Genomic DNA, 14,853 nt, shown 5'->3' with positions numbered 1-14,853 from the left:
AGTAACCTCTGTCAGTTGTTCATCTTTGGTTTTGCAGGCATCAGTCCTGAAGGAACTCATCCAATTTTGGCCCATTTGGAGTCAGTTTGACCTCATATGTCAAATTTGACGTTTTGTAGCCTTTGAGCCATTGTTTGCTTTTTGAGGGCTTGGCTTGATTGATTTTATGAAACCAATCATATACATTGTGTATAGCTAGCATTTGCCAAAACCCTAGCTTTTCTACTTGGGACCCCCTTGACCCTTGCCGATTGGTCAATTGTTGATATAGAAGTGTTATATTATGTTGGGGCATGCTATAGTTCAAGTCTCATATGATTTGGTTGAGCTGACTATTGGGTGTGCAAGCCCGGACTCCATAATGTCTACGCCCGTGAGAACAAGTCTCAAGGCATGCAGTTCACTTATAGTTTGCATGGCATGTTTTTTACTTTATAACGCTTTACAATCAATCAAAAGAATAGCGTATTTTTTTATGTCTTCTCAGCGTGTCAATTACTCTCTCTCTCTCTCTCTCTCTCTCTCTCTCTCTCTCTTTGACAACCCTTTGACTGCATCCGCCATAGCTGCAACCCCAACAGATGGTATCAGAGTGTTGCCGATCCCCAACCGGCTTCTTGTTCCCCAGGTCCTCCAAATCAAAACTTGGCTTCTATGCAGTGAAATCGAGAAAGCATGGGAGTTCAACTCTGCAACTAAATTGAGCAAGGGAGAATTGGGCAAGTGTAGAGGCAATCTGCAAGTGGCATATTGAAAATGCCATCTCTGTGACAAGCATCGCTTCAGACACGAGGTCGACTCTGGTGGTCATACTACCAAGCAATGTTGGAGGGCATTTTTAAACGCTGCTAAAAGAGCGTCAAGTCGGCATGGTTGCACAGCAGCAGTTGCAATCGAACTACCTCTTTTGTTGGCATATCAGTACGTTGCAAAAATAACTTGAACCCTAGGTTTTGCAGTCTGCAATTAAAGTAGACCCAGGCTGGCATACTGCTGACTGTGTCAAGCCTGCGCAAGCAAAGCGTTCCAAAACGCTGTTTTGCAGTCTCGGCCATCAATAGCTTCTCGAAACACCCTTGGACTGCAAATGACAGCATCTCTACACAAAGAATTTGACTTTTTTTAAATTTGAATTCACACTTTTTTAATAAAAAAAAGCGCCCATTATTTTTGAGCCTTGCTCCTTAGAGCGTCTTCACACCCCGATACTCAATTTGCAGAACAGAAGGTCAAAGATCAAAGGTTTAAGGCATTATTTGAGCAACTCTCGAGTTGCAAAACTTCATCAAGTTTTTCGAAGCCTTCCTGCATACTACATATTACACAACACCGTCTATGGTGTTAGTATCCAATAGCAACATAGCAATGGTGGAGGCAATTCCAAAGCATTTCAATGGTGGAGGCAATTCCATGGCAACCCTTTGACTGCATCCACCATAGCTGCAACCCCAACAGATGGTATCGGCAACGCTCTGATACCATTTGTTGGGGTTGCAGCTATGGTGGATGCAGTCAAAGGATTGTTGGGTGTGCAAGCCCGGATTCCATAATGTCTACGCCCGTGAGAAGAAGTCTCAAGGCATGTAGGTCACTTATAGTTTTCATGGCATGTTTTTTACTTTATAAGGCTTTACAATCAATCAAAAGAATAGCGTTTTTTTTTGTCTTCTCAGCATGTTGGCTACTCTCTCTCTCTCTCTCTCTCTCTCTCTCTCTCTCTCTCTCTCTCTCTCTCTCTCTCTCTCTCTCTCTCTCTCTCTCTCTCTCTCTCGTTCTGCTGCACGCCATCCTCCACGTCATGGCAACCCTTCGACTGCATCCGCCATAGCTGCAACCCCAACACTGACAGGCCGCTATGGTCGATTTTTGGTTGTAGGTCTTCGTGCACTGCTCAAATTCTAGGGTTTTTTCCAGGGGTTTAGACTAGCTACCAGCCATAGATAATGGATCATTGATAAGTATATAACCTACCCCTCATGTCTCGTGTGAGATGGTGCTGAAAACAGGCAACTATGGACTCCAAAAAATGCATGCGAAGAAGGTCAAAAAGCTCTCTCTCCAAAGGCAACAAGTGGAAATGAGGTGATTTTAGCCTACCTTGGGTATCTATACTCGGACTTCTCGAACCATTTTTCCCCAAAATTCCTATGTTAGTCCTACTAGGCGGTGAAATCTATGTTAGACTCAAAAATTTCCCCAATCGGATTCCTGTAGCTCATTCTCCAAGAATTCTGCAAAAGTAGGTCTGGCCGCCTAATTTAGGCTTCCCACTTCCATCTATAGATTTGATTGAAATTTTTTGTGCCTGCCCGTCTTGTCTTTCTGATCATCATCATATCTTTAGTTTTTCCATATGAGCTCTTTTGCTATTTATATTAATTTTTGACCTATTTATTGGAAAAATCAAAGAAAATAACAAAATGCACTAAAAAAGCAAAGTAAAAATCCAATAATTAAGAAAATCCATTGGAAAACACATCTTGACTCCATTTCTTAAGTCTCAATATCAAGAAAAATGATGAAAAATAACCAAAAATGATTTTTTTAAATGATTTTTTGATAGTATATACACTATTTACACTCGTCGGGGAGATATTATCAGTTAAACTCCCCTGTTGATGATTTATAAGGGCATTACTAGGTAATTTTGCAAAAAATCACACGTTAACATCAACTTTTTCCTCTCTCTTCGAACATTGCCCTTAATTACTTAGTGCCCTTCCACCCCTCCTCGATGGCGTACTCCGAGACAACTATGTGCATGGGTTGAACAATCGTATCTATGCATAGCCTTGGTTGGCTCTACTATGCTTTCAAACCATTATGTTGTGCAAGAGTTGGGTCTTGAGTAATTAACTCAAGGGTTTCTAATGTCGAGGCTTTCTGATGATGTCTTCCAAAGAGCAAATCTTGTAGCTTGTGTGCTCTTTGCTTGATTGTACCATCAGGATGCTTTAGCACGCTGATTTCCTGAGTTGTTGGTATCAATAATGAGCCGCCATTGATATCTTGGTTTGTCTTGGTCAGAATGGTATGGCTGAGACTTAACTCTCCATTGTTTGATCATTTTTACAGTTTGCGGAGAAGATACGCGCTCCTTTTTCTTCTAAACCCATTTCATGTTAGGTTCGTTGTTCGGAGATGCTTGTCTCTGTGTTTTGATCTTTGGAACCGTCTTTGGTATTGTCGATGCAACCAGATTTGAATCGGGTTGTCCTTAAGCTGTGCTTTTGGTACCCAAATTTGTCTGACTCCTTGCATGCTACTTGTAGCATTTGCTTGTCGATAGGATGGAGAAGATTGATTGCTCTGTGGTTTACTCTGCTGGTAACCTTTTTTCCATTCCTCTTTACTTGATGCAATTGGAATAATGAGCTGTCCACATTTAGGTGATAGCTTTAGCTGATTTGTATCCCAATCTAGTACTGTCTTGTAAGTCTGCATCCATGAGATTCCAAGAATCATTGTCTCATTCATGTGTTCATCTGGTAAGCATACAAACTGATGAGGACATGAACATCCATGTACTATCACATTTAAGTTGATTACTCCCAAAGTTGGTGTTGGGTTCTTGTTGCATCCTTTGATAGTCGCTATTCCTGTTGTCAAAGACTGACTTGTTCATTTCTTGTACGTGGAATAACTGATTGCATTTACTCAAGCTCCTATATCGACCAATGCATTTGTGCTATGATTGTTAGTGGAAAATTGAACTTTCTTAAATGACATCCACTAATCCAATTAGCCATTGGTTCACCCTCTAGGGTAGATAACTTAACTGCTCCACTTGGAGATACATCTTCAATGATAAACGGTCCGTTTTCTTTTTTCTTAAAGTTGGGAATGTGTTGCTTAAGGGAATAGACTAAAACTAAATCCCCTTTTTTGAAGGTTTTTGTAATTAGGTGGGAATCAAAAAACTATTTTTGTTTCCATTTTTGTGCATAGATGTGAGCTATAGCAGTTAGCCTTTGCTCATCTAAATCTTCAAGTCTCTTTGACAATTCATGCCCAGTCCACTCAAGATCCTTAGCTACCCTTAGTGTCGGCAATAGAAACTCTATTGGCAGTATGGCATCAAGACCATAAACAAGGTTAAAGGGTGTAGCATTTGAAGCTATTTGAATGAAACTCGATAATCCCATAGAGCTGCATGGAGATTCATTTCCTAGTATGTCCTTCCTGAACTCACCACTTTGGTCAATACCAAGCTAAGAATTTTATTCGTATGCTCAGCTTGTCCGTTTGCTTGGGGGTGATAGGGAGCTGATTTGTTATGGATAACCATAAATGCATTAAGCAGATACTCGATTACCTCACTGAGGAATTGAGTTCCCCTATCACTGACAATTTCTATTGGCAGTCCATATCTTGTGAACACATACTCATAGAAGAATGAGAAAATGGTTCTGGAATCATTCTTTTGAGTTGCTTTAGCCTCGGCCCACTTGGTCAAATAGTCCGTAGCTACAATGATATATTGAGCTTGGGTTCTATAAATAGGTGGTTGTATTGGCCCAACAAAATCTATACCCCATTTTGCAAAAGCTCTAGCCCCCATCATTGGTCTTAAGGGCATGCTATCTACACATGTTGGCATTTTTTCTCGTTGACAAGCATCACACATCTGAACATATTCTTTGGCATCTGTAAAAAGTGTTGGCCACCATATGCATTTTATTAAGATTGCTCTCGCACTGGTCTCACTAGAAAAGTGACCTCCAGCTAATCCAACATGTGCTTGTTCTATAATTGGAATATACTCGTCTTCATTTGCACAAAGATGCAGATGTTGGTCCTTACCTCTCCGATACAATTGGTTTCCAATAAGATCATAATCTCTTGCTTCAGTTTCGATTGCTCTTTGACGGCATTTACTCAAATCCTCAGGAAATGTTTGGCTTGATAAGTAACTAGATAGTTAGTCCACTTAGGAATAGGTGACATTTGGAACAATGTTACATGAGGTATGGGTGTTTGTTTTTGACATTGAGGATAATTTTTCACAAAAGAATGAACATCACTCCTCATAGTTGGCCAAAATACTCCAAGCCTTAAGATCCGTCGCATAGTTTGATCTTCTGCAAAGTGAAGTCCTACTATGGTAATATGCACTTGACTTAGGTATTGGGTTTTCTCCTCAGGATTGATGCATAAGAGGAATATTCCATCCCGATTTCTTTTGTACAACCTTTCAGCTTGCAATTGATACGTAGCCAATTGCTCAATTAATCCGATTGTAACAGGAAGTGGTATTTGCGAATCCACTTGAGCTATGGTCATCAATGACACCATATTCTCCGACCATTGAGGTATCATTTCCACGGAGAACATATATGCATAAAGTAGATCATTTTCTACTCCTTTGAGTGGTTCCCCTGAAACAATCCTAAACAAATGATCTGCTCTTTGATGAGTAGTGCCCTTTTTACAACTACAGTGAAATCAAATTCTAGAAGAATGATGAACCATCTCACCTATGTTGCATGGCTTGTTGACCAAGTATAATAAGGCTTGGTGGTCCACAAAGAACACAAATTTGTTTGCTAATAGGTAATGTCTATACTTTTTTACGGTATAGATCATTCCTACTCCTCCCCTTTTGGTGGTGGTATATTTTTTTTCTGCCATATTCAACTGTCGGCTAGCATAAGAAATAGGAAAATCAATTTTTCCGTCTCTTGGTTGAGCTAATATACACCCGATGGAAAAATTGGAAGCATCTACATGTATGTGAAATATCTTATTCCAATTTGGTGCTTTCAATATTGGAGCTGAAGTGAGAGCTTGTTTAAGCTTCATGAAGGATTCTTCACACACATTAGTCCACTCAAAGTGTGTAATCAAGTTATACATGAGTTTTACAACTACTATTTTACCCTTGTTTAAAGGATTTTTAGGAAAATCTTCTGGAAAGTGTCCTCCCTTTTGCAACATTGTATGCAATAAGCTTCAATTGGTTTGAGGTTTTTGTCAGGCTCTGGGCATTCATTTTTCCAATGATCATCTGCACCACAGTTATGACAGTTTCCCGTTCTTGGCTTAATCATGGGTCTTACCATGGGAAGTATGACACCTTGATTAGCCACGTAATACATTGGTGCGAGCTCTGGTGGAGCATAAGGTTCTTCCATTGGTGGTGGATGTGAATTATATCAATCTCCTTCTACCATTACTATAGATGGACTAGGCTCCGCATAGGGTGTAACATGTACTAGTGCTTGTTCATCTATGACTCCTTCTGAATGCATGTACTTTATAGGCACTGCATTATGTCCTAGATACGAAGGTTGTTGACCCAACACAGGTTGAGGTCTTTCCATACCCATCGGTGGTCTTTGAGCTTGGGCTATATTAGGCTGATATTTGTACATGGGTTGTCCTTGTGGCCTCATAGGCACGTACTAAACATTCCCATCATAATTTGGTCGATAGTAGCACTCATTGGTCTCGTGGTTGGTCCATTTACCTTCGATTGCACACCATTTTTGTGGCCTAATTGGTTGTCCATGTTGAGATATCCCTTGTCCCGGTCCCCTCATAGGTGATTTTTGCATGTTATTCATCATGTCATTCATCCTTTTGAGAATTTCTTCTATGGCTGAAAGTGGTGCTGCAACAGCTTTTCCCACTCGTGCTAGTTTGGTGGATGTTGTTTTCTCACTTTGATTGTCCTTAGGGACATCTTCTTCATTGAAAATATCACAATTTTCTCCTAAGTCAATCGCATCTGACATACATGCTTCTAGGGTTGTATGCTTCTTGCTATACAGTATAGCACGAAGTTCTTTGTTTAGCAGTCCCTCTAGAAACAATGATACTAGTCGTTCTTCCACAGGTATCTCTAGCCCTGGGCATCTGGCAATGTATTGTTTCATTTGAGTCGCACAATCCCTAACAGACTCACCATGTTTCTATTTAAAGCTGTAGATTTGAGCTTCCGTATTGTGTTTGATCCCCGTACATATTAGCTACAAATCCTTGAGCTAATATGTTCAAGTCCATGATTGACCTTGGTGGAATGTTTTGGAACCATGTCAATGCTTTTCTAATGTTATTCCAAACCTCTCGAATTGAGTATGGAAATTGAATATACATTCTGCTCTTAGCACTTGCTTAAAGCTTGCTAAGTGGTCGTATGGATCCCCTGATCCACTGTATTTTTTGACCCATTTTTGGAAATCAGTTGGTATGACGTATCTATTTGGTTCAACTCCCGGTCTCCTGGCAGTTGGTCCTGTTCCAAGTCCTTCAAACCAGTCTGTTGGAAATAGTGACTCATGTAGCCCTGGACTGGCCTTAGTGTCACCCGGTTTTCTGCGTGATCAGGTGGTTTCTGGTTTCTTAACATTACTCTCAGAAGATCTTCACGGTGTTCGTCTCTTGGAATTATTTTTGGTCCTTGGCCCAATATCCAATCCCTTATGGAATACCCTTGATATTTGGTTTGTTCTACCTCCTCAAGAGTCATCATAGAAAAGTTGTGGTTATAACAATCCCTAAACAGGTAAGTTGGTAGATCTGCAGAACCCTTATCTTTGATCTTGAAGATATAGATGATCTTCATGGGCGTAGTTGTCCTGATTTGGCATGCGAAGTCCATAGAAGATCTTTTACATTTCTATCTTCCCAATAATAGACTCTGATCCTAGGATTATCCGTACTAAGCCATTTCAAAGGCTTTAAATCTACTTGATCGTATCCCTTGAATTCTAAAGTTGGTGGTCCTTCTTTTGCTGACATATCTAGGATTATGGTGTTTACTTCTAACCCCCATTTGTCTATCGTGTCAGGGTTTTCACTTGTAAATATTGAGTCCCGTTTTTTTTCCATGTATATTTTTCCTTCTTTATTTGCCCTAATCTCTTCTTTGCCAAAAATCTATGCACACTGGAAGAATTGTAATATAGGTTTATACTGGTTTCAAGTATTGGCCCATTACTTTACTATATGGCACTAGACACTGCCACATTTTGTGGTAAGGCCTTGCCATATCCATTCTCCATGGTCATAATCAATTGCAATGAATGTAAAAGTTTTTTTACAAGAATTTCAAAGGTCTACATGCACAAACTTTTATCAAAAAGGTGGTCAAGCTAATATGCCAACCTTATTTTAATGTTATTAGGTAGTAGAAGTTTTATTTTATCATCCTTACATCATGTAAATTCATGCTACCTCTATGGATGACCTAGAGTGAATCTAAATCGGGGGCAAGGTGAGTGGTGCATGGGATAATGACACCTTGTAGCACCCAAAGATTAGTGCTAGGCTCATCATAGGGAGGGTACAATGAATAAAAGGCATCCTTGGGGTATAGAAATAATGAGGTAAAGCCTATAAACTATATTTTGAGTTTGTGGAATATTTTTTATGAGGGAGGGACTAGGGAGTTAGAATATACACAGCCAATCTTCTTGTTGTGTGGGAACAAGGATCTAGCTAAGAGCTAAGTGATTTTTGAGTTATCCTTTTGCAAAAAACTAAAGTTTAGAGCACGTGACATTGAGCCATGTGTATGAGCATTGAGGTTATCTGGCAAGTGCAAAGTCAAGGGTGAAGAAATGGGTACCTATATGCTTGGGGTGATCACTATATGTAAACACTCTATATCACGTGCGTTCAAGGCATAATTTTAAAATCCTTTATCTTAAAAAATATTGTGAATAAAATATAGTATTTTTCTATTCAATTTATAAATACCCCCTTTATATAGTATCTTTCTATATGTAAAAATGTGTAAAAAGAGGATTCAAAAAATACCTTATATTAAACTCACATGATAGAGTTACATATTTCAAATTGAACCCCCTGAGCCTATGTGTTAGGGAAAGGAGAAGAAATGCAACACATGTACATAGTATGTGTTACTCTAGTATACTTTATGCAAAGCACATCAAGTGCTATATATATAGACAAATCGTTTTAAAAAGCAACATGAAAAAGTAGCGTGCACGTGGGTTTTCATGTTGTAAAAAAATTTGATTTTCATCATTTTAAAAAACAACATGAAAAAGCCACGTGCACGCGCGGCTTTTTCATGTTGTTTTTTAAAATGATGCTAGTTCTACATCCCTTCCCATCAGCATACAACACATAGACATAATGTATAGTGCTCGCACTTAACGTTTAGTAGAAAGGATATGACTATGTCCATTTGCATCGAATTAACCAATCAAGGTGGGGAGGGATGATCTCAATTACTAAGAGCATACATCTTTCACCATATTTATTTCCTTGCTTGTTCTACATCCCTTCCCGAAAGCATACAACACATAGACATTATGTATATTACTCTCACTTAATGTTTAGTAGAAAGGATCCTACTATACCCATTTGCATCAAATTAACCAATCAAGGTGGGGAGGGACGATCTCAATTCTCTGACCTAATTATTATGAGCATACCTCTTTCACCATATTTATTTCCTTGCTAGTTCTTCATCCCTTCCCGTTCGTTGCTAGTTCTACATCCCTTCCCTTAAGCATACAACACATAGACATAATGAGTAATGCTCGCACTTAACGTTTAGTAGAAAGGATCCTACTATGGCTATTATCATCAAATTAACCAATCAAGGTGGGGAGGGACGATCTCAATTCTCTGACCGAACCCAATTACTATGGGCATACCTCTTTCACCATATTTATTTCCTTGCTAGTTCTTCATCCCTTCCCGTTACTTGCTAGTTCTACATCCCTTCCCTGAAGCTTACAACATATAGGCATAATGAATAGTGCTCGCACTTAACATTTAGTAGAAAGGATCCTACTATGGCCATTATCATCGAATTAACCAATCAAGGTGGGGAGGGACGATCTCAATTCTCTGACCCAATTACTACGAGCATACCTCTTTCTTCATATCCATTTCCTTATTAGTTCTACGTTTCTTCCCATAAGCATACAATTCATAGACGTAATGTATAGTGCTCACAATTGACATTCTACAAAAATGACACCACTATGTCCATTTGCTTCAAATTAACCAATCAAGGTGGGGAGGGACGATCTCAATTCTCATGTCTTTTTGTACTACAAATTAAATTACTTTGAGCATGCTAAACTTTAGTTGTAAACTAATCTTTGTGCTTGCTAAAATATTTAGAATTGGAAGAGCCACTGTATGTACCAACTTTGGTCAAGAGGTGTTTCTTTTCCAAAAACTTGCTATGGCAAGCAAGGAGTATTTTCTTAAAGAATTTCCAAACGATTGGCTTCATCGGATTGAGGTGGAGCTAGCATGTGGGCGTAAGGGAGCAAAGGAACATGGTATAATGCTCTTGCAGTATTGCTTGCTATGTTAGTTTGGAAGATTCATTAATCTATTTTCTCATATATTTGTTCTTTGTCTCAAAATGGAAAACCATTTCCTAGAAACATTGTTATGTTTTATAGGAAGAGTTTGATGCAACCCTTGCCAAAGAGCTAGTGGATATTAATGATCCCTCTATTTCGATGCGGGAAAAGGAGAACTTGGCTAGAGGTAAAATAAAAAATATTTACAAGGAGAGAGCATATAAGGTATGCTATTAGAATTTGACAAGAGTAAGAGTAATTTTTTTGGCTACATTCTTATAATAGTTAACTTTTTTGTGAAGATGCTATCTATTGCAAATCCTTCAAATGGTCAAGGATTCTTTAATCTTCTCTATAAATATAATTGAGTTAAAAATAAAGATATGGTGGGCTTAACAAAGGATAAACTTAACTCATTAGCGACGACCAAAATTAATGCTGATAGGCACTCTCAAAATATCAAATTTATATTAGTAAATTATATATTTTTATTTACTTTTACCCTATGTTTAAATTCCAGGAAAAGAGATATCCTCTACTCTACGCTCAAATGCCGCTTAGATGATGCCACATGTGAGCAGTATTTGAGTGCACAGAAACTTAGATTATATTTGAGAAAAGAGTGGTATTCGGAAAATATCTTGAAGCAATGCATTAGAATGAAAGGCAAGCTAGTGGAGGAATTGCCAAAAGGGTTTGAAACATGGTTCTCTAATCAAAGAAGAAGAGACCGTCTTGATAATGCTTTCTCGGATCTATGGAGCCGCATGAATGCAAAGGAATCAAATGAGAAGATCCCAAAGCTTTTGGAGTCTTCCAAGAGAGTTGTATAGGTAGCTACTTACTATCTTTCACATTTAGTTCTCCTTGTCTACAAGTGCTTCCTATATGTAAGTAATTATGGATTATGTCTTTGTTTTAGATGGATTGTGCAGTCCATGATGAGCATTCATTAGAGGATATGCCCACTTTTATTGAGCAGTGGATCTCCCAAAAGAAGACTGTATGTATCCTCCTTGGATGAAAGATAGAGGTCTTGGTGAGTGGGAAGTGCAGTATTGTCCTTGGTGGATTGACGACCCTATTGGAGAGTATCCAAGACATGAAGCAAATCATTACAAAAGTGATTTTTTGCTCATGATATTTTTTTACAAAAAGTAATAATATTATTTATTGTCTAATATTTTTAACATAAGTAATGGGTTTATTATTTATTAGAGTATTCTCATAAGAGGGAAATGGATGTGACAGATGAGGTGGGCTCTGCCTCAAAGAAACCCACCTCTTCTAATAGATCCCTTTCCTTATTAAAAAAAAGGAGCAACTATAGATTAGGCTTCTCAATCTGCGATGTCTTTTATCATAAAATGTTTGGAGTACATGGAAGAAAGAGCTCCAAAGAAACTACTAAAGAAACCCTCCAAGAGTGTGAAGGAAGATAAGGCAAAGGGTGAGCTGGCAGGTATAATATATCCATAAACATTGTGGTCTTATACTCTTTTTAAATATATTCATTTTTATGTTATCATTTATGAATAGATGATATACTTAAAAAAAGGGATACATTGATTGCGGCCACATTTACTAGTGTCTTGGAGATCTCTCCACATGATGAGGCACGATAAGTAGTATTATGTTTCTATTAAGATGCTTGGGTGCATATTGGTAGTGGTATCTTATACATACATTGTGAAAATCAGGTTTGCTATTTTCTTACGCAAGGCCAATGTACCTGGTTTATTATTGAATGGTGAAGAGAGAAACATTGTCACATCTCTTCTCTTTGCAGACTTCCCTACGGGTTGTTTGGTAGAGAAGATATCTATGGATGTGGTGAGTGGTTGCTTTTATGATTACTTGGTATGACTTGCAGTGTTTGTCTCTTTTGAGATAAAACCTCAATCATTCGATGTAGGTACCTGTTTGGAATGAGTTCTCTCAAAAGCTAAGCAAAAAGGTCACTACATTAGCATCTTTGTTTGTAGCTGACAATGGATGGTACATTACCCTATGCTCTACAGATCATTTTGGCATTATTTGTGGTCATGCCTCTTGGCAGGGTTCAAGCTCAAGCAGACCATACTTCTTTTGATTTTGCAAGGGTACATGCGAAAAGGCACACTTGAGCGGGTATGTTTTCTATTCAAGTTTTGTAGCTACTTGTCAACATAATCTAGATTCATGTAAAATATCAATTAAAAACCATCAAAATTTGTATGCTTGCACATGTGTATAGGTGGAGGTTCTTTTATTGGGTATTTTTTATCACAAAGGAAATCAGCCAGTATATGATAGGCAAGATGGAGAGACTGTTGACAAGAAGGCATTCAATGCTTAGTCAGGAATTCTAGTGGAGCGTGATGATGTTGATCTTCTTGGTCAGGGTGCATTGCGAGGTCCCATAGTAGACTTTTACAGGTGTGTTAAGGTCTACACATATTATCTCTATTTTTATATAAAAGCAACTACTCTTTGGTGTCACGTCACCATATGTATATATAAAGCAAATGTACTTGTGTTTAGGTGGCTAGTGTTGACATTTACGATAGAGCATACTGCTGTGATAGACATTTTTACTGGTTGTGGCAGTTTGGGAGTTGGAGTTGTGTGTTCAGAGCGACATCGACATTGTTTGTGTGTTGAGTATGACAGACCAGTATTTGACCTTCATCTAAGGCGATTTGTTGATATTGCTTTGGCTCCATTAGTTGTCACTGTACATGATCTAAATGATCTAGATGAGGATACAGATTTGGAGTAGTATGAGCCCTGGGCTTGATTTTGACATTTTTGTTTTGACATTTCTATTTCCGTCTTTCTATTCATGACATTTGTATTGGGTATTGCCCTCACATTCACCATTGGGTTGATTTTGGCATTTATGACTGATATCTCTATTTTATTAATGGAAATTGATTGTAGTATCCATTTGTATAGTGGTGGATTAGTCAGGTTTAAAGTTTTTCTTTTAAGTCAAAAGTGATTAAGATTTGTTGTATTGCTTAAATTCTTAGTAAGTTTCTTAAAATTTATGTTTCTTAGTGGTATGATTCATGGTAGCCTAAGAGGTTGCTTTCAATTTGTGGTTATATGTATAAAAACAATTAGTATATTAATGGCAAGAAATTGGGTTCTCATTGTGTTAAGTTTGTTTCTTTAAATTACATGTTCTTTAATTGTTTTTTCATGATTCAAGCAAGATTTTATGGTGAAAGTAGTCTTCAAACAAAGGAGGCTATGCCAAATTTCATTTAATATTCATGGCAAAAAATTAGGGTGCCATTTTACTATGTTAGTTTCTTTAAATACATGTTTTTTAATTGTTTCATGATTCACGCGAGCCTTGGATTGCTTCCCTTTATGGTTTTATGGTGAAACTATTTTCAAACAAGGGAGGCTATGTCAAATCTTTATTAGAATATTCATGGCGAGAAAATTGGGTGCCATTTTGTTAAAATAGTTGCTTTTAAATACATGTTTTTTAATTACTTTCATAATTCAAGCAAGCCTTGGGCCGCTTCCCTTTATGATTTTATGATGAAATTAGTCTTCAAACAAAGGCGGCTATGTCAAATTTTTATTAGAATATTCATGGCAAGAAAATTGGGTGCCATTTTGTTAAGATAGTTGCTTTTATACATGTTTTTTAATTACTTTCATAATTTAAGCGCCGCTTCCCTTTATGGTTTTATGGTGAAATTAATCTTCAAACAAAGGAGGCTATGTCAAATTTTTATTAGAATACTCATGGCAAGAAAATTGGTTGCCATTTGTTAAGATAGTTGCTTTAAATACATGTTTTTTAGTTACTTTCATGATTCTAGTGAGCCTTGGGCCGCTTCCCTTTATAGTTTTATGGTGAAAGTAGTCTACAAACAAAGGAATCTATGCCAAATTTTTATTAGAATATTCATGGTGAGAAAATTGGGTGCTATTTTGTTAAGGTAGTTGCTTTAAATACATGTTTTTTAGTTACTTTCATGATTCTAGTGAGCCTTGGGCCGCTTCCCTTTATAGTTTTATGGTGAAAGTAGTCTACAAACAAAAGAGACTATGTTAAATTTTTATTTAAATATTCATGGCGAGGTTTTTGCTTGCCAATATGTGCAAGTTACTTTCTTTAAAATTAATGTTTTTAATTATGGTCATTTCTAGTCATTTCATGCACTAATAATCTATCATAATACATAATGCACTCTCTGTATGAACCAATGCATGAGCTAACGCAAATAAATCTTCAATATAATCACACAATTGAGGACTACTTGTCCCAATGAAGGATTGTAGCCCCCTTATGCAAACAATTCAATATATAAAAGCTATTTTCACCTGATTAAATATTATAGCTCTTACATTGTGGAGTGACAATGTATATCAACTCAAATCTATGATGGTGAAAAATGCAAAACTTCAAGGATCTTTATATGCCCAGTACACTAGTACAGGACATCCAACCCTTGACTATCGACTCCTCATTTACATATGCTCATCTTCTAAAACCAACTACAACCTCATTTGGACCAATGGCTTCATCGCAATAAGCATGACTCTCCAA

The 14,853-nt window shown here is 37.7% G+C and overlaps 1 pseudogene; it reads left to right on the top strand.

The window, feature by feature from the left end:
* The window catches only part of LOC147455216 (uncharacterized), a 38,532-nt pseudogene extending 25,473 nt beyond the window's left edge, over positions 1-13,059 (top strand).
* The last annotated feature ends 1,794 nt before the right edge of the window (positions 13,060-14,853 follow it).

Source organism: Adiantum capillus-veneris, chromosome 6 (assembly GCF_014529385.1).
Source record: "Adiantum capillus-veneris isolate H3 chromosome 6, ASM1452938v2, whole genome shotgun sequence".
NCBI classification, from domain to species: Eukaryota; Viridiplantae; Streptophyta; class Polypodiopsida; order Polypodiales; family Pteridaceae; genus Adiantum; species Adiantum capillus-veneris.
Note: the sequence above shows the minus strand (reverse complement) of the source record. Positions and strands in the feature narration are given on the sequence as shown.